Here is an 18,755-nt window from a genome sequence, read left to right as displayed (position 1 = left end):
GTGCACAAAGGTTGGGTTTGATTGCCTATCATGACCTTTTTAAAGTCAAAGTTTAAAAATCCCCATGTTTCACTTAAAGTGTCATGAATCAAAATTCTTAATTGTCCACGACTCTAACCACTGCGCCATGTGAGTGCACTAAATATAGGGTTGGGAGGGGGTGGGGTGATTAAAAACCTGTTTTCTAGTATTTGTCAGGTGATGAGACTATCCAGTCCATCAGGAGCTGCATTATGATGAGTGTTTCATTCAGTTTATACCCTAATTTGTGAAATGATGAATTCAGCTTTTATTTTGTGTAAGTAACTTAAGTTTCTTTAATTGCTCGTTCCTTTTATAAATTCATCCATTCACTTAAATGTAATCTTCACATGATTTTTTGTAATAATACTTTTTGATAGGAATTTTCTTGTCATTTTTTGTGCGTTATTTTTAACTGTACTAATCTTCATCATTTTCTCTCTGTGAGAGGGGCTCTCGGAGGGATGGCCAACCAAATGAGGAAGAGGAGACAATTGGGAGAATTAGGATACAATGCCAGTGGACCAACATTGGAAAAAATAGCAAGAAGGTGAACTTTTGATTTTGTGTTTTATTTCTTCTTAATCAAAGGAAGCACTCATTTGACCTCTTGATTGACTCCCTTTGATAATAGAATAAAAGTTACACAAGTCTTGATCTCATTGTAGAGAAGAACTCCATCTCTCATCAAGAAGAGTCCAGAAAGGGGAAACAACTACAGCCAAACATGGTAGACAGGGTAAGACACTAAAAAATGAACTCGCTTCCTTCGTACTGACCTGGATTTCTTAAGCTCATCCACACTTCACATCTACATTAATATTGGAACCTCTTTTGATCTTATTTTGATCTTATAGCTTTATTTTACAGAATTGATGACAGCTGTACCCCACTACCCGTAGTACCCCTAGGTTAAGAAGAGTGCATCACCTGCCAGCAAGAATACCAAGAGAAGGATAGACTTTGGCCAACCCAAAAGGTTACCAAATGGTAAGGCAGCATAACTCCATCTCTTACACTGGATCAGTTTACATTGCTCTTTCGAATTCATTTAATAAAGTTTTTGTACCTTTGCAAATTAATCTTTCCACATTCTCTGTTAAGGAGGGATTCTTATATGGTTTCTGACTAAAAAAATGTTGTATATATATTTTGAGAGAAAAGATTTAAAAGATCATATTTTTCTGTCCTCCTCAATTCTACATCTATAAATAGAAATGATAATAAAACTGAATTTGAAATCTTGCATGATTATTGTAATTTTTGGCAGATGGTAGCATATCCTTTTCTACTTCTCAAAAGTACTACAGAGCAATGAATTCTTGTAAAATTATCCAACAATCAAAGAAATTTTCTGATGTAACTAAAATCAATAATAGACTTAAGTTTAAAATATATAAAATGAATATGATTTTCCAAGTCCAGACTCCTCCCCCTTTCGATTTTCAAAGTTATTAAATTTTATGCAATATAGTAAGCAAAAATGAACTTAATTGCTAACCATTGTGCAGGTTACTGTTGATTCCCTATTTTACATAGGGCTGGGATGATATATTGAGATATCAATAATATCTATGCAGCTAGGTTAAGGACTCCCATGTATACGTCAGCCTATGCAGAGGTTTGGTAAAGCTATTATGATGTCACGTTAAAACAATACAAATGAATCTCGATGAATAAATACCATATGTTCTTTTTAAAACACACTAAATACTTTCGTTTATCATAAATATTACAAAGATAAATGGATGTACAACTTATCTTACCATAATAGCACTTAGGGTATGTAGAATGAAAGCCAGCTTGATCTCGCTCTACTTACTGGATGACGTCATTTCTTACTTTGACACGCAGTTTCTCTGTACTTGAGGCGTGGATCAAGCTTTTATCGAAGCTTGTAAAAATAAAAATAAATACGAAACACGCGTAGTCGGACCAAAGGAGAGACATATTCGGAAACATATTAATCCACATTTTACTGTCTAACTAAATTGTTATTGTGTAGACTTTAAATAAAGCCATAGGGAGTACATTTGTAAAGTAACGTGCTAGAATGAGGGATCCAGCCCCTCGAAAATATCAAAAGTTCAACGATATCCACTTCACTATAAATTCTGAATTTTTAAACACGTGTAGCTATTATTCCTACTATTCTGAAAAGTGCTGGGAGCTGGTTGTGCATTATTGATTTATTCCGTAATGTAACATTATTCCAATGCGAATTACATTTTTGACTGGAGTTTATAGAAAAACGGCTAAATTTTAAGCAATTCCCAAGCATGAGGAAATTGCTCCCAGCACTTTTCGTGTTAAGGAATTTGTCTCAAAGAAAACAGAATAAATTTTATAGCGGAAAAATGCCCGTATATCGTTGAACTTTTACAATCTTTGTAGTAGTACATATATGTTCTAATTTTAAAACTGTCACGTGACAAACAGCTGATGTAAGCGATGTCGCTTTGGCCGAACTCAGCAGAGACCCAATATATACAAGTGCAAACACTACAATTCACATCTATCAAAACTAATGCTGTTAAAAAAAATATTGAAATTGTATTCATTTTCCCTGAATATATTAAGGCGTATATTTCATGGGCATCCTTAACCTAGCTGCGTATTCTGTGTGCAGAAGACAATACTCATATCTTGATAAATTTGTAGAAATATCGCAAAAAAATTCTGACTTAAGTTTTTTCTGTTTACTTAACATTTTGGGTTTAATGTAAAAAATGAATATGCTAAATATAGATATAGATATGAAATACGTAATAATTAACACCACATGTGTAAAATGATTTTGTTTTATAACAGACAAATAAATTATTCTAATTTTGTGAAGAAATGTTTTGTCCATTTTCAATACAAAAAGGACATTTTATATCCAATTCAAGATATCATGTTACATATCATATTGGCTCAAATTTTGTGATATGAATTCATATAGAAAAAGTTGTATCATCCCAGCCCTAATTTTACATGAGTCAATACAGCAAGATGACTCGTAGATGTCAAATAGTGAGTATTTCAGCCATGTAAAAATAAGAGCAAAAAATCTTATTTTGGGAGCAGTTACTAGTGCTTGTCATGAAAATATGCAATAATTAATTCTACAGTATAAGTAACATATAGATATACCACAGAAAAAATACACTCATCATATTCTCAATGTATTATTCGGAAATTATGTTATTTTTTAAGTTTCAAATCAAGATATTTCAGAATCAAAGAACAAGGTACGGTTTCGATACAAATCTGGCCCTTTATTTCTCTAAAATTTAGAAGTGATGTAAGAAATTAAACTTTATCTTTTCTGAATTATTGAAATTCCATGCAATAACAAAATACAAATTGTTTTTCCAATATGACCTCAATGCTAATTGTGACATCATGAACTTGTGCATTTTCCTGTATTTTCTTTAAAGTTGCAGAAGACATCAATTTTCAGTGGAATTTTTCTTTCAGAAAACATACAGCGCACAAAGATTTTGAGATATGTGATTTTTCAAAGCATTTTACATAATATATCTAAAAACTGAAGTGGGCGAGGACTGCAGAACTATTTTCTAAAGGATAATAAGCACAGAAATGAGTCATTTTGAGGCTTTTCTGCATAAAACTAAGAAATGTACTACCAAATTAATGACGTCATATTTCCAGAATGGTCCTCCTTCATGCCATATTCTTTAATGATTTATCATATTCGTCTACTCAACTCATGCTATAGCCAATTTAATAACTTTTTAAGAACATTCAATTTTTAGGGCATAATAAAGCCCAAACTGTACCTTCTTCTTTGTTTCATATTCATTTTCAGATTTGTTTCATATTCAGAAACATCACTGATAAGATCTTAACTGGGTCACACTTTGACCTCTTGACTCTCATTTGACAGGATGTAGAGGAGCAAGGCCAATCAGAAGCACTAGACCACTCAACAGCTAGAGAGCCCGGCAAAGGTTAATTTTACCAGACATAAGGTGAGCTGTATTCCTAATTAACATTAGTGATCCTGGAAGTGCTAGGCATGAATTGCCCTGCAACCTAAATATGCAAAGTACATTGATATGTACCTTCTATGAAGTGTACAGCTTTTTCTGCTGCTGCCTAGGACTGTTTGGATGGCTTGGTTCATTAAATATAATGCCAAGTTCAAATACACATGTTAATTCAATATGGCGCTAAAACTACACACACACATTAGGTCGTACATCAAAAGGTTACACATTAACTAGATAGTTTGTACGATAGCACATTTACGAAACAAGGACAGGCATGTTTTTGTCAACTGCATTATTGTCTAGTTAGTACTGTACTGTAAATTGTAAGATGTAGATTATTATACCATAATGTAATTTCTCTGATATGCCATCACTGCATATCGGTATAATTATAGTTATTATAGAAAAACGCTATTGGCACTGCGAGCAGGGACTATTTTAGTTTGACATTGGGGTCAGTGCTTTGCCTACATGTGTTAATGCCTGTTGCCATCTTGGATTATTTCCGAGATGTAGGGTAGCAGTAAATAGCCCTGGATATTGTAACCTAGTTTGGGGGCGGAGACGCTATTGATGGCTGATTTTGATGGGTCTGTAGATCTGAGACACAGTTTCCAGCAGTTTTACTCTCAGACCCAGGAATGACATACTTTCCTGGAGGGGGTTGTTGACCACATTCAAGGGGAAATGAGCCAATTTCAAGAAGAAATAAATCAAATTCAAGGAAATATTTCCCAAGTTCAGGGTGACTTTGATGTGGTTAACAGCAAGGTAGTTCAAGATGCATGGGCCTTGTTAGGGGACAATTGGCTTATTGTGCACCAATATGACTCGTCAAATGGGATTTGTTGAGATGAATATGGGTTCCATGGAAAGAAATATGGGACTCAGTTAAGCAAGATTACTCAAATGCTTGCATAAATGCTGAGGTCTCAGATAAGCCTCAGTCAGTTACAAAACTGCAAAAGACCAAGTTCACTGACAGTCAGCCTTTAGTGACTAGTAGCCAGGGGAGTACCAGAGCATAGCCTGCCTGTAGAGCAGCCTGTAAGTATTGTATTGAGCTGTATTGAGTCCTGGATCTGTTTCTGTCTATAATCCTGAGGTCAGGTTGTATCTGCAACTCAGGATCAGTAACTTTTTAAGTAAGCTACAGAAGTTTGGGTTGGGGTTTGCTGAGTACCATTATGTTTGGCTCATTCTTTTCAGGGGTCACACTTAATGGGGATTCCCAGTAGATCCCAGCATGGGCCTATCCATTCCAGGTCATTTTGCTTGGGTAATGGGCATGACCTTGATCACACTCTCTGCATCTGTGTATTCTAGTGCAGGGAAGTTGGATAGTCAGGGCTCTGGCTACTATGGTGGGTTAGTAGGGCAGTCAGTGGCACTGGGGGAAGGGGAGGGGTCAGTCATTTGTTCCTGGAATAGGAGGTATACTCTGGCGGAGGCAATAAAAAGAGTAAAAACTTATCAGTTAAGCCGCCGAGCAGTGGTTCATCGTCCACGTGCTGTAAGGTCAGTTTCCTCAGCACGGGACCATGAAGGGTGGAGATATTCTCACTCATCCCCTGCTCACCGACGTAAGCTCTCGGACTCCGAGTGCCGAGATAAGTCAGAAGAGCGGAAAACTGGTTCCACTCGTGACTTTAGGGAGAGTAGTAGGGGCCGTAGTCCAACTCGTAGACCTATGAGGGGGAAATAGGGAATCGTAGGGCAGCACTGGGGGAAGGGGAGGGGTCATTCATTTGTTCCTGGAATAGGAGGTATACTCTGGCGGAGGCAATAAAATGAGTAAAAACTTACCAGTTAAGCCGCCGAGGAGTGGTTCGTCGTCCACATGCTGTTAGGTCAGTTTCCTCAGCACGGGACTGTGAAGGGTGGAGAGATTCTCACTCATCCCCTGATCACCAGCGTAAGCTCTCGGACTCCGAGTGCCGAGATAAGTCAGAAGAGCGGAAAACTGGTTCCACTCGTGACTCTAGGGAGAGTAGTAGGGGCTGTAGCCCAACTCGTAGACCTATGAGGGGGAAATCAGCGAGTCAAGGACACTCAAAGAGTTCAGGGACAGTAGTTTGTTATGAATGCAAAGAACTGGGACCATACGGTGGAATTGTCCGCGTAGGAGCAACCCAGAGTCCCTGTGCTTGTGTCTGAAAAAATCTGCCGAGACTAGGTCAAGGGAAAGTTCGTCTAGTGCTAATAGGGTGACCTTTTCTGATACTCCAAATGTCAAGGCCACTTATGTTATTCCCTTTATAGGGTCAGTCAAAGTATAGGCTCAGGTGCGTGGAATATACCAGCTGAAGTCAAGTGGATGAAGTACAGTAGGGATGAAGAGTGGGGACTATTCTATTTAAAATTCTCCACAATTGCTGAATACCATCAGTGGAGTGACCAATCTTCTGTTTGCCCTTAGTCTGACATTGGAGGGGGCAGGACTTAAGTACTTTGATATCATGCATCTTAGGGATGCTCTGTTAAGTTACATTAAGTTTCCAGGAATTCATTCTCTGGATGAAGGAGAGGTTTGGAAAAACTTCCTTAAGGGCAGCCTCATAGCTGAAATTCAGCTTGATAGCACAGAGGCCAGAAAAAAAACCCAATAGAACAAAGAGGGATAGAGTCTTGGACACTGTCCAGAAGGCATTTGGTAGCATATTCCAAGACCAGGTTATTGTTAGGTTTGCTCTTGGGGGGCAGGGATAGTGAGGTGGGGAAACAGTTAATCAACAATCTCCCTTGTACTCTGGCAGAGGAAATAAAACAAGTAAAAACTTAGATAAGTCACCAAGCAGTGGTTCGTTGTCCATGTGCTGTTAGGCCCATTTCATCAGAGTGGGACCGTGAAGGGCAAAGAGAAACTCGTTCGCCCTCTGTTCACTGGTGTAAGCTCTTGGACTTCAAGTGCTGAGATAAGTCATATGAGCAGAAATCTAATTATTTCCCTTGTACTTTACCAATAAAATGAGTAAAAACTTTCCAGTTAAGTCACTGAGCAGTGGTTCATCATTCACATGCTGTTATGTCAGTTTCCTCAGAGTTGGACAGTGAAGGGTGGATAGATTCTCGTTCACCCTTTGCTCACTGGTGTAAGCTCTTGGATTGTAATCGCCAGGATAAGTGAGAGGAGCAGAAAAATAGTTATCCTGGTGACTCCAAAGAGAGTGGTAGAGTCCACAGCCCAAAGTGTAGACCTCAACAAAAAGTTCAGCCCAGAGGGTCAGTAGGACTAAGAAATTGGGACATATACAACAGAAATGAGAATGTAAAAGCAACCTGGATTCCCTGTGCTCCTATCTTAAAAAAGCTGATGAAGAGACCAAACATAAGAGGCATTTCTCTAATTTTTGCTTATAGACTAACCCTATCTGACATGCCAAATGTCAAGGCCACGTACTATTCCCTCTGTAAAGTCAGGGGAGCCAAGGTTTTAGCTCAGGTGCATGGTCTGTTTCTATTGAGATAGGGGAGCCAGTAAATCAATGCCATTATTGATACATCAGCTGACATCACCATTATCTCATGGGATGTTAAAGAGTCACTGAGGCCCTGGCCTGAGATAGTAAGAGACACCAGTATCAGATTGTCTGGTGAGGGGGCAAGAAGGAGGACAAGAATTGTAAGAGACTCCCAAGTCTTTATCTGAGAATTGAGGACTATGACTTTGCACACCAGATATGTGTTGGTCCCTTACAAGATGACGTTGTACATGCTCTTAGGGATAGATTTATAGATTTCCTACATGCATATGATGCTGAAGTTTTGTGTGAAGCACGAACACTCAAGATCAAGGGTATAGACACAACCTTTAAAATGAGTACCGAGACATCAGTGCAACTACTTGATGCAGGTTCAGCCCATAGGGTACGTGTTTCTCCACACACTGTGCAGGTGATTGAATGTGATTCAAGTGCATAATTATGCCAGATTTTTTTTTACTAGAGCCTGCCAGTATTTTTCTGCCTGGTACATTAGCTTCACAGACTTATTATGCCACAGGATGAAGAGCTTAGTTGTTTACTGAACCTGACAGATAGAAGTTAAATAATTAAGACAGGAACCAAAATAGGGAAAGCAGTCCCTGCTGATTGTTTGCTACTCACTGGGAGTGTATGGACACCTAAGTGGAAAACTGCAAAGCTGGTAGATCAAGATAGCTCTGTAAGACCTGAAAAAGACAGCCTATATACCCAAGTGAGTTACTTGAACTTACAAGGATGGGTTTTGGTCTGTGCAACACCCCTGTGACTTTCAGTAGGGCAAACAAACTAGTGTCACCTAAACGGAACTGGAAAATAGCCTAAGCCTTCCTGGGTGATGTCTTATTGCTGGGAGCTACAGCAAAAGCTCACCTAGGCCACCTATGACAGGTATTTAAGAGATTCAGAGAGTATGGTTTGAAATTTAAATATTGAAAGTGTGAGCTTTTCAAGATCAATTTTGTGTTCTTAGACAGAATATAAGTGAGCAAGAAGTCAAGACAGGGGACAGGTACATTAAGGCAGTATGTGACTGGCCTGTACCATGTGATGTAAAAGATGTTGAGCATTTTCTAGGTTTTGCCTACCACCCTCACAGTTTTATTCCCCAATTTTCTCGTATTGCTGTATGCATTATGCAGTTACTAGAAAAAGTGGTTTCTGGTTGGAAGATGAGCAGCAGAATGCTTTTGAGGAACTCTTTAAGTTAATGACTAAGTGTCCAGTATTAGCAATCTCAAACAGTCAAGATCAATTTATTCTGGACACTGATACGGTAACCTCAGATCATGCGGTGGGGAATAAAGCCAAGTCCAGAACGTGAAAAAGAGAGAACAAACTAGGTAATGGCAGTGCAGTGCTATAAGTAGAGCAGTGCTGATACTGTACTACCAGGAAAAAGAGTTGCTGGCAAGAATTCAGTTCACTTGTCAATTTCACCATTACCTGCATGGCAAGGAGTTCACAGTCAGAGCTATTTTTATCATCATAGCCTAGTCTGGTTGATGAATTTAAAACATCTGCAGAACCAGTTCGGTCACCGGCTAGTAGAACTGAGCCAGTATAGTATAATATAATATAATAGTATAATATGTGGATTGTTCACCACCCAGAGAATTAAGAAACACTTGAGCACTGATGTACTATTCCATAACTGATAACATTCCATTAGAGGATTTGTCTTGCAGTGGATGTAGATACTGCTGCCAAGCACATAAATTCTGGCACAACTTTGATACCGAGAAAGATTCCTCTATCTCGGTTGTTTCAGGAATTGCCTGTGAGAGCAGAGAGTGACAGTCCACTTATAACAACAGGTCATTATATGCAGATTTGCATTTTAGAAAAATGTGGTAATTAATATAATTAAAAGTACAACTCCTAATTACAGAATGACTACATGATTTGTACACATACCTACTGTTAACCTGGACTCCCCCCTCCCCCCCCCCCCAAAGAAAGGGGGAGAGTGTATTATTTTATTTAAACTTATTCACTGTTCACTGAATTTATTAACACTGTAAACAAAGTGGATATTCGCCCTGCAAGTTAAATTCCCCCTATACAGTATTTATGAGACATTAGACATTAGATCCTAGTAACTCTCTGTTGAGCATGTCAAAAACCTGGGAACATGATCCTGCGGGTGCCCTTAATGGCATACCGAGTTTTGAGACTGCTCTCAATGGATTGACAGGTCCTTATTCCTAGATGAGAAAGTCAAGCCTCAGATTAATTTGTAACTTGTAAGGTATCTCAGGATGCCACTGCAGGAATTTCCTTATTGTCATACAGTCCTGCAGAGTTGGCTAGCAAGCAGATGTCTTATAATGCCATTGTGTACTTCAGACAATATCTAGAGTCTGGGGTTTTACCTACTGAAAGTGACATGATCATCTTGAGTCTGGAAGCGGAATGTTATCTTCTGGGAAGAGATTGTTTTTACCTAGATGAGACTGGAGTTATTTGGAGGGAACCAAAGAACTTCAACATGCCTCGTCAGTTATTAGTTCCGAGAAGTCTTAGGTAATGCATCTGTGTTCTGATATTCCATCATCTGGTCACCAGGGGATCCAGAGGACTAAAGAAAGGCCTGGCTCAAATAACAGTTCAGTCTGAGAGCTCCAGATAAAGTGTATATATGCAGAAATGTGCATTGAATTTTATAAAATTCATATCAAATTTAAAAACTGTGCATACAAATATGCATTAGTAATCATAATTATACATTGAACTCTGAAAGTAATGCATACTCTTTATACAATAAAATAAGACAGTATGACATTTTTAATATTGAAATCGAGGTTAGCTCAGTACTTTCATTTTCCTACATGAAATATACACTTAAAAGCATTTGATTGATTGATTGTATGTTGTTTTACATCCCATTCAAGAATTTTTCACTCGTGACGGATCTTTATCGTGTCAACGCCTGCCGTGACATGGGGCCTTGGTTTTTAAGGTCTCATCCGAAGGACCTGCAACTTTCACTTTAGGGTGCCGAGCGCTTGGCGAAGGAACAGTTGCTATCTATTTTTTATCGACATAAGGTCAGTCGCGGCCAAGATTCAAACTCACGACCTGCCGATCACCAAGTGAGCCCTCTACCGATTGAGCTACCATGATGGTAAAAAGCGTTTGAATAAATACAACAAATCTTGGTCATGGTGACCAATAAACCAGGCTGGTTTTGCAAGAAAGAAGTAGATCAGAATAAATTGATTTTTTTTTAAAAAGAAAGACACATTTACTACTGATACAGTCAAGCTTGTGTCCGCTTTTTTGGAGGATATTATTACTTCTGTTGTAAATGAAGAGAAACACAGGGTCGAAAAAGTTATGGAGAAAACAATTTGTACCTGGAGGAAAAAGTATCCTTGGTTAATAGTGCAAGGTGAAGGAAATCAGAGAGTGCATATATGTAGAATTTGCAGCAAGCAAAATGTGAAAATGGTTTGGGCAAACCAAGGTTCCACAGATTTTCAAAAAACAGCGATAGAGAAACATATATAATACATGTCTAGAACATTTTAAAGCTAAGAAATTAAGTTTAAATTGCTACACAGAAAAATTGGAGGAAAAGCATCAGGAGTACAGATTTAACAGTTCAAAAACACTTGTCAAAGACGAAGAGGCTTTTACAAAGATTTTAGCCAATGTTTCTATTGAGGATGGACAAAGCAAATACAAATTCTTCACAGTTGTCCAGTGTCTAGAAGAGTTCAAACATAGAATGGTGCTTCAACAATGATTGGAGAGAAAACAGGAGTAATAGTTCAAATAAAATCTAAATATTCTCCCTTTCTTGTGCAAACAAGAAAATTAAATTCATTGTATCTCTATATGCATGGCTCAAGTAACCACTCAACAAAATTGGCAAAAATGCGGAAACCCTTTGGAGAGCCAGAGCTCACTGTTAAAGAACCCCATGCCATTACACAGCTGGGTTTGAAAAATGCAGTAGAAGCAGTTTTTGGGTCTTATAATTCAGTGTTGGCTACACTGTCCAACTTTGCAGCAGAAAAGAGTCCCAAGCTCTGGGACTTTTAAAGCAGTTGAATACAAAACTGTACTTATGGTTGCTTTTGTACTTGATGATCATGAAATTTTGGGGTGTTTGGGTAAACAGTTACAAAAACGAGATATTGTCTTCAGTGATATTCAGCCCTTGATGGAAGGTACACTAAAAAACTTGATTTTCTTAAGGGTAAAGATGGATCAGCACAGTGAGAAATAAGATGTTGCATAACACTAAGAAATGAAGAGGATCCAGAGGTTGCCTTTTTGAAGGAGGAAAAGGTTACCCATTATTCAGAAGTTGAGAGTGATTTTTATATTCTAAGTTAAAGATACATAGCCCTGGTGAAAAAAATATAAAGCATAGATTCATAAAAGAAGACAGATATTTAATGACTTATTCTTCTTCAAGATCCGTCAGTACTTAATGATGCCCAGGAAAATGAATCAGACAATGCCATTGAAGCCTTTGGTGTGTTCTGTGGTGAAGTCAGAAAGCTGTTAAATAATTCATGGGGATGTGGAAACAGGGCACCAGGAAGAGATTAAGCAGGTCTACTGAATGCAAAAAAAACTGAACAAAGAGTGGCCTTTGTTGAAAAGAATGCTGTCAGGAACATACAAAAAATTGCCAGTGTCTGCCAGTCTGCAAAAGAGTTATCAGGGCGATTGATGTGTTTCATGAATTTCAAAGTTATGTACAATTGCCCTTTGTATTACTAAAATAAATGTAGAATGTGAGAGATTGATTGATTTTATTTTCACTCATATAGAGATGTCACTGTATGCCGGTGAAGGGCTTCAAATTTAGACCTATACTGGGCACTCAGGGCCATTGAGCAGTCAGGGTTCTTTGGTGTGCCAACGCCTACCATGACACGGGGCCTCAGTTTTTAAGGTCTCATCTGAAAGACCTCTGACTTTCACTTCTAGTACAGGGCATTTGGCGAAGGAACAGTCACAGAATGTGAGGGAAGTTTCAGTATCAAAACAGAATAAAGTCAAAATACAGGAGTTCCCTTAAGACAGAGAACTTGAATAATTTAATCACCATTGCTCTGAATGAAAAGAGTTTGACAACATTCAAATCCAGAGATTTTGTAGCATTGTGGCATGCCAAGAAAAGAAGAAAAAAATCCAGGTTGACCCAAATGTTTAAAGCAAGGGCCACAAAGTCAAGCGTTGATTCAATTTCAGAGACTAGAAATATTTTGTAATTTAAGATGAAAATCAGACAAATCACAATAACTTAGTTTTATGTTATATTAACAGAATTATGACTAATGCCTGTAGTCATGTTAGTATTTTTTTTTTAATATTGATATTTTGGTTAACATAACTGCATGAAGTATTCTATCTAACAAAATACTCTTTTAGCTTTTTTGTCGAGAAGCAAAATCTGCATTGATTTTAAAATCTGGGAGTAAATACACTTTATGCTAAATAATCTGGAGCTTTAACAGCCCAATTGGTAGTGGATGGTTTAGGATTTTAAGTTATTTGTCAGGACATGTGACATTGTGCTCATATCAAGAGAGGTTCTTTGATGAATAGATTGAGTTGAAGAGTTACCAGGCTGGAAACCTGATGGAGAGGGAGCACTTTGACTTTCTCGGGCCATTTCCCTGCACTACAATGTGGTACATACTCATTATGGTCAATAACTTGACAGAAATGACAAAGTAGAAAGGTACAACAGCACTTTAATGGATGCAGTCCATTGCTACATTGAATGCCAACCCAAGACTTGAGACAAATGCTAAGGTCCATTGGCTGGAGCATCTGGTCGGCAGTAAATCGTCATACAGGATACATGCCAGCTTATGGTGGGTAGAGAGATTCCATACCAGCAACATTGATGTTTTCCCCACAGCCTTCAGAGTCTTTTTTAAATGGGGAGGAGGGTGAGGTGGACATACAGATACATGTGACATCTAGAGCATCAAGTTTAGAGTGTGCATAACATAGCTTGTCAGAAGTAAAGGACTGCTCATCAGGTGATGAAAAGAGCTCATGATCTTAAGATCTGCACCTGTAAGTTTGAGGTGGAAGATTTGGTTTATTGGTGCCACAGTGTGGGAAAGAAAGAAAAATCAGTCTGGAAAGGTCCAGGTATTGTAATAGAGGCCAAATCTGACTGGGTGTTTGCAGCTAAGTCTCAGAGATAGGTCCTGGTGATGCAGCATGACAAACTCAAAATGTCAAGTCCAGACAGCATCCAAAATGGTTGGTGTGATAAATGTGCAAGTTGTTTGGAAAAAATGCAGACCGAAACAGCTGAGTTCTCCTTTGCATGATTAGCTATTCCCGGAACACCACTGGGGGGCACAGGTTCCAGATTAAGTTCTGGGGGCCAGGGGATAAAATTGCAAACAAAAGCATGCAGACCAAAGCCAGCAAAGCAAGTAGCTCCCTACATGGGTACCCGTAAACAGGTGAGGGAAGGTTAAGTAAGTCTGATTTACCCATTACACTTAAGAGACCTACTAGGGAAACTAAGTCAAAACTAGGCTGTATTTGTTTGAAAACTAACCATGTGCACAAGAGATTAATGATGCAACATGATAGTTGCCAGGACTGGTTTCTCCCAGGGTATGTATGTATTAGGAAGTCTTATGTAAAGTCCATACCCCAGTACACATGCCCCAAGTGTAGCCCAGTAAGTGTCAGTGATCACTAGAGTAGGGGGTAAGGGTCCTGCAAGGATGCAGAGCCATGTGCAACTGTTGGATAGATAGATGTATGTATAAGTTCTTACTGCTAAGGAAGTTAGACAGCATGTCCTGAGTTGTGATGTCCACGTCCTGAGGCACAAGTGATGGATATCGTCATGGGACCACTGAGTGAGACGGAGACAACATCGTACATTATAGTGGACCTGAGAGGACTCAGAAAACGGATGTCCAAGACAAGTCTTCTGTGATGTATCATTTTGTGAACTAATATTGACTGTTATGATATGGAGAACAATTGTAAATTTGTAATGAACATTTGTGTTAAGTGTATCACAATTTTTTGATATGGTAGGCCCTTCTAGGTTTTAAGTGTACTCATATACATGTATGTACATTATAATTTGCAGAGATGCCCTTAAACAAAATGGGAGGGGTGTAGTGGTCCTGGAGGTGCTCTGGTGAATCGATAGGAGTTGACATGTTATCAAGCTGGAAGCTTGATGGAGAGGGTGCACTTATACTTTCTAAGCAGATATCCTGCACTGCAGGAAAGAGAACATACTCATGATGGTCAATAACTTTACAGAAATGGCGAAGTAGAACTGTACAATCACACCTTAATGGATGCAGTCTGTTGTTACATTTACTGCCAGCCCAAGGCTTGGGACAAATATTTAGGTCCATTGGCTGGAGCATTGCGGTTGGTGATAAATCATCATACAGGATACATTCCAAATTGGCTTTTGCTGGTAAGAGATCAACATACCAGCAACATTGATGTTTGCCACCCCCCTTCAGAGTCTTTTCAAAATGGTGAGGAGGGTGTGATGGAGCAAAATGTGCAAGATCTTGAGCAGCAAGTTCAGAGCATGCATGACATTGCTTGTCAGAAGTAAAGGACTGCTCAGAAGGTATGAAAGGGGTTCACGTTCTTAAGATCTGCACCTTTAAGTTCAAGGTAGATTTGGTTTATTGATGCCATAGTACAGGAAAGAAAGTCTGGAAAGGTCCAGATATTATAATAAAGGCCAAATCCAACAGTGTTTGCTGTTATGTCTAAGAGCGAGGTCAAAGATGTACACCATGACAAACTCAAAAAGTGCAAGTCCAGACAGCTGCAGAAATGGTTGGTGTCATATATGTGCAAGTTGTCTGGGTAAAACACAGACCGAAACAGTTGTAAATCTCCTGTGCATGGTGAAGTTATTCTGGGAACTCTGCTGGGGCATTGGTTCTGGGGACCAGTGAAGGAAATTACAAAGTAGAGTAGACTGGAAACCAGGATTTTTTTCTGTCATTTTGACGTTTACTTTGGAATTGTACTAATGTTGTGTCAGTTTCTATACTTGACAGGGATACAGTGGAGGGGCAGACAAACAGTGGCCAATCATTCAACCCAGAGGAAACCATTTCCAGGATACCACATTAAAGGACACAGGATATCATGATACCAATTAACAGGCCAACATTAGCTTAATTAGTAAGAGACTGAGCTTTTGGATTTTGTTGTAAATTTTTTGCTTGACCCAAGTATAGCACTTGTTTGACCTCTTTTTTCTATGTTAATAGAAGAAAAGTTGCACAGACTTCAATCCCTTTGGAGTATGACTCAGTCACTCATCAAATAATAGAGTCCAATTACAGGGATAACTGGGAACAATCATGGAAAAAAGGGTAAGATACAAAATTTCTTGCAATTATCCTGATTTTTTTTATTTATCTTCACACTTGATGTAGATTGCAATCCTGTCTTACAGGAGCAAATTAAGACAGCCATTCCTCAGTACTAGGATTATGAAGAATACAAGGTTTTGCAGGCATCAATCCCTCTGTAGAGAACTCCATCATTTTTCAGAAAGAGTGTAGAACATGCATCAACTGTCCACAACCATAGAAGGAAAAATAAGGTACAAACTTTCTTGACAGCACTACTACTGCAAGCAGTACTATAAAAAAATTAAAACAAGCATGCTCAGTTAAAACCCTGAACAGAAAATGAGGGAGCCAGTTTATACCCTCTGTCTTATAGATGCCTGTTTGGACCATAATTTAAGGCTTTTTTGTGAATTGCCCTATGTTATATTCTGAATGATTTTGAGACGGTACCTTTTATTTCATTTTACTATTTTCAGAGTTTTAAAAGAATTACTTTAAAACTTCATGTCACTAAAAATGGAAGTGTACGTGTTCACAAGACTGTTATACAGAATCTAGGTGATTAATCATTTTAAAATATGCATTTCTGTTAATCTTAGATATATGCATGTAAAAAATTTAAATTTTCATAAATATTCCAAATTATGGTATTTTGTGATTTTTTTGGAAGGACGTGAGCAAATTTAACATGAATATATTTATATCTTGCATTGAAAATCTTCAATCTTTAAATCTTCAATCTTTAAATATTCAATCTCTTAGCAAGTTAATAATTTTTATTTTCATACATTATAAATATAATGTGATCTTGAAGCATTTTACTTAATAAACATGAGATTATATATGTGGGTTGTCCCAAAATTCCGTAGACAGATTCTATATCTTTTACATAAATTTACGGATCTCTGTAAAATTTTCTTGGTGGATGAAGTATGTTATTGGTTGGTAAATTATGAAGATTTAACATGATTGCTTGAAAACAATACAAATAAATTACAATTTCAGTATTACCATCCCTTAACACCTGTAGCAATTTCCAACATAAAAAAAAATACACTTAACATCACCAATTTTGATTGGGATAGATACACTTATTACAAGAATCAAAATTCTTTAGTTCATTATAAAGATTATAGAAATAAATGAAAAATATCTTAATTGCTATGATATGATTTAACATTAGAAAAAAAGGAAGCACATGTATATGTATCCAATAATATTGATTTTAATAGCCCTATGTCTCTAAGGGTTTTTTTCCTCGATCTGTCGTGGCAAATAGAGTTGCAAAAATGTCACTTTGACAATGATTTCTTCCTCCTCTCTTCAGCTTGTCTCTTATTTAGTTTTGCTTTTTTTTACATACATAGAAAATTTTGATAATAAGGACCGGAATACATTTCCATGCATACCAGACATTTATAACTTCTGTGTTTCTGTAGGCATTTGATCACAGTCCAGTGCACCGCCTTTGTCAATGCAACTACCATTTTTAGCTCTACTGGTCAGAGACCAGAAGAGCTTATGCGATAGTAAGGTGTCCGTCGTCCGTCCGTTTGTCTGTCTGTCTGTCCGTCTGTCTGTAAACAATTTTTCAAAACACTACTCATCCTACAGTTTTGGTCCGATTTCAATATAACTTGGCACACAAGTAGACTACACTAAGATACATAATTTAGTGCATCGGTTTTTGATTTCGATGGACGGTGTTGCCATGGTTACTAAAAATAGAAATTTCTGTGAAATTCCTTTAAAACGCTACTCCTCCTACAGTTTTGGTCCGATTTCAATATAACTTGGCACACAAGTAGACTACACTAAGATACATAATTTAGTGCATCCGTTTGTGATTTCAATGGACGGTGTTGCCATGGTTACTAAAAATAGAAATTTCTGTGAAATTCCTTTAAAACGCTACTCCTCCTACAGTTTTGGTCCGATTTCAATGTAACTTGGCACACAAGTAGACTACACTAAGATACATAATTTAGTGCATCGGTTTTTGATTTCGATGGACAGTGTTGTCATGGTTACTAAAAATAGAAATTTCTGTGAAATTTCTTTAAAACGCTACTCCTCCTACAGTTTTGGTCCGATTTCAATATAACTTGGCACACAAGTAGACTACACTAAGATACATAATTTATTGCATCGGTTTTTGAATTCGATGGACGGTGTTGCCATGGTTACTAAAAATGGGAATTTCTGTGAAATTCCTTTAAAACACTACTCCTGCTACAGTTTTAGTCTGCTTCTAATATAATTAGGCATACAAGAAGACTATACTAAGATACATGATTTATTGCATTGGTTTTTGAATTTGATGAACAGTGTTGCCATGGTTACTTAAAATAGAAATGTCTGTGAAATTCCTTCAAAACGTTACTCCTCCTACAATTTTGGTCTGATTTCAATCTAATTTGGCACACAGTTAGAATACACTACGATACATAATATGTATTTCTGTTTTTTTTTATTTGGGTGAATGGTGTTGTCATGGTTACCGGTACTAAAAATAGAAATTTCCGTGAAATACTTTCAAAACGCTACTACTCCTAGTTTTCATTTGATTTCAATATAACTTGTCACAAAAGTAGACTACATTAAGATACATAATTCTATTTATTGTTGCATGTTGCAATGTTTCAAATCCAAGTGCTACTTTTCTTTTGTTATACAAACAGACCAGTAGAGCTACAGTCTCATCAGAGACTTCTGGTTTGACAAGTCGGATTTCAATCCGATGCATATAAAACATTATAAAATTCATATTATTCCACACATATGCCACAAAATTTGAGGAAAGGTAGTTAACAATTTTTATTTTTATTTTCAAAATACTGAGTTTTAAATAGCTTTTCATAAATTTGACAAGTCGGATTTCAATCCGATGCATATAAAACATTATA

The 18,755-nt window shown here is 37.7% G+C and overlaps 1 long non-coding RNA gene across 1 annotated transcript; it reads left to right on the top strand.

The window, feature by feature from the left end:
* The first annotated feature begins 426 nt into the window (after positions 1 to 426).
* LOC133178791 (uncharacterized) lies at positions 427 to 4,006 on the top strand. The gene is made up of 4 exons (XR_009720033.1): positions 427 to 571; positions 690 to 760; positions 892 to 1,011; positions 3,914 to 4,006. It is a non-coding gene; the product is annotated as an uncharacterized LOC133178791 (long non-coding RNA).
* Positions 4,007 to 18,755: the final 14,749 nt, after the last annotated feature.

This window comes from Saccostrea echinata, unplaced genomic scaffold (genome assembly GCF_033153115.1).
Source record: "Saccostrea echinata isolate AGI-Se365-2 ecotype Australia unplaced genomic scaffold, CSIRO_AGI_Sech_v1 ptg000001l, whole genome shotgun sequence".
Taxonomy (NCBI): Eukaryota; Metazoa; Mollusca; class Bivalvia; order Ostreida; family Ostreidae; genus Saccostrea; species Saccostrea echinata.
This window is presented reverse-complemented; position numbering and strand designations above follow the sequence as displayed.